Raw genomic sequence first — 2,756 nt, forward strand, 5'->3', positions numbered from 1 at the left:
TCTAACCTCCCCCATCCCCTCCTCCCCCTCTCCCCCGCCCCGGCCCACCGCGTCCCGCCCCAAACTCACACACACAGCCACAACCCCTTCCTCTGAGCCCTGAGGGGAGATGGAGAGGCAACTGGCTCTTCAACTGGATCAAGCTGCTGTTGTTCTATTGGAGGTGAAACCCCTCAGAGAGAGAGAGAGAGAATAGGACCCATTAACGCTTCACCCCCGTACCCCTTACCCATCTGCCCAACTTCCCCCCCATCTGCCCCACATCCCCCTTTATGTTGCCTTTTTGCACTGGACCTAACACGCTTTACCAACTGAACCTGACTGGACCCAACTGGACTCAACTAGATCAGATCAGACCTAACCGGATTAAACCTGACATAACCGGACCTAACTGGATCAAACCAGACCTAACCGGATCAAACCAGACCTAATTGGATCAAACCAGACCTAACTTGATCAAACTGGACCAAACTTGGTCAAACCGGACTTAGCTGGACATGGCTGATTGTATTCTCAGACCCTCGTGCCTGTCTTGTCGACAGACCCACAATGCTTTGCGACCCAGCTCCCGTGGCGTCTTGGAGGACCTCGGGGAGACCACTTTTCCCAGCCAACGAGATTACGCTCAGTCGAACTGGAGTTCTGGATGGACAGAGAAAGAGAATGAAAGAGACAGATGAATAGATTGAAACAGAGAGAGAGAGAGAAATGGACAGAGGAAGAAGGTATACTCTCTATCTCTCTCTTAGGAGGAGTGATGAGCTGTGATGTCTTCTCTGAAGAAGGTATACTCTCTATCTCTCTCTTAGGAGGAGTGATGAGCTGTGATGTCTTCTCTGCACTGACAGACAGATAGGGACGTGAATGTGTGCATAGATACACACACACAGGCTACTGTAGGTATTTATTAGAATGATATGCAGTATATGAACAACTATACTAATAAATGATGGTGTTTGTTGCATTTTAACACCGCAGATGTTTTACTGTGTGTGTGTGTGTGTGTGTGTGTGTATGTGTGTAGGTGGTGTGTGTGTGTAGGTGGTGTGTGTGTGTGTGTGTGTGTGTGTGTGTGTGTGTGTGTGTGAGCTCTCCTCTCCAATCTTTGACAGAATGCTAGAGATACAGTAGTGATGTCATCACTGAGGTCACAGGACACAGTGTGCTGAATCACTGCTCTATTCATGGGTTGCATTCTGCCTCACCACATACACTTATAAACTATCTCTCGCACATACACGCACACACACACACAGCAGAGTTTCTAACCCAGGGGAACCAGACTGCAGTAAAGAGAGGGAGTGAGGGAGAGAGAGCGTGAGAGAAAGAAAGAGAGATCACTGTTCAGTGAATAATAATGTAAAACATCACCACATCTGACCACCAGGGGGGTCTTTTACCTTTTTCACAGTGATTCCCAAACCTCTCCTCCAGAACCTCCAGTGATTCCCCAACCTCTCCTCCAGAACCTCCAGTGATTCCCAAACCTCTCCTCCAGAACCTCCAGTGATTCCCAAACCTCTCCTCCAGAACCTCCAGTGATTCCCAAACCTCCTCCAGAACCTCCAGTGATTCCCCAACCTCTCCTCCAGAACCTCCAGTGATTCCCAAACCTCTCCTCCAGAACCTCCAGTGATTCCCAAACCTCTCCTCCAGAACCTCCAGTGATTCCCAAACCTCCTCCAGAACCTCCAGTGATTCCCCAACCTCTCCTCCAGAACCTCCAGTGATTCCCAAACCTCTCCTCCAGAACCTCCAGTGATTCCCAAACCTCCTCCAGAACCTCCAGTGATTCCCCAACCTCTCCTCCAGAACCTCCAGTGATTCCCAAACCTCCACCAGTACTCCCCATGATTCTCAAACTAATGAGGGCATTGATGATTAGGTGACCATTAACACAGCTGATTGAACTAATGAGATGATTAGGTGACCATTAACACATCTGATTGAACTAATGAGATGATTAGGTGACCATTAACACATCTGATTGATCTAATGAGATGATTAGGTGACCATTAACACATCTGATTGAACTAATGAGATGATTAGGTGATGATTTAGGTGACCATTAACACAGCTGATTGAACTAATGAGATGATTAGGTGATGATTTAGGTGACCATTAACACAGCTGATTGAACTAATGAGATGATTAGGTGATGATTTAGGTGACCATTAACACAGCTGATTGAACTAATGAGATGATTAGGTGATGATTTAGGTGACCATTAACACAGCTGTGCTAGTTCTGGAACACATCCAATAAGTGTACTGGCTGGGATACTCGATAAGACTATATGGACAGGTTGGGACCTGATCCTAGACCAGCACACCTACTCTGAGATGCCGTGGATACCGTCCCTGGTCCCCCCCTCTCCATGTGATGTTATTCATTGCGATTCAAAAGACAAAACTGATCCCAGGTCAGCACGTAGGGCCCCTGACCTTGTGACTGTAACAGTAGCTCTGCTGATGGCGTGTTTCTGCCTGCCGTTCTGTTCCCCCTCTGATTCAGAGAAGGTCACAGCACTGCTCATTACTCTGTGTGTGTCTGGTCTTAGTCTGCTGGTGAGGGCTACAGCAGTAGACTATGGTGTTGTCTGGCCCTCATGTGAAACTATAGAGCTTTGGGAACAGAGAGGTTGTTGTCTGTCCCTCATGTGAAACTATAGAGCTTTGGGAACAGAGAGGTTGTTGTCTGTCCCTCATGTGAAACTATAGAGCTTTGGGAACAGAGAGGTTGTTGTCTGTCCCTCA

The 2,756-nt window shown here is 47.8% G+C and overlaps 1 long non-coding RNA gene across 1 annotated transcript; it reads left to right on the plus strand.

Moving 5' to 3' along the window:
- Positions 1-40: 40 nt before the first annotated feature.
- LOC123482795 lies at positions 41-970 on the plus strand. Its single transcript, XR_006657930.1, has 2 exons — positions 41-725; positions 786-970. It is a non-coding gene; the product is annotated as an uncharacterized LOC123482795 (long non-coding RNA).
- Positions 971-2,756: the final 1,786 nt, after the last annotated feature.

The sequence above is a fragment of the Coregonus clupeaformis genome, chromosome 38 (genome assembly GCF_020615455.1).
Source record: "Coregonus clupeaformis isolate EN_2021a chromosome 38, ASM2061545v1, whole genome shotgun sequence".
Taxonomy (NCBI): Eukaryota; Metazoa; Chordata; class Actinopteri; order Salmoniformes; family Salmonidae; genus Coregonus; species Coregonus clupeaformis.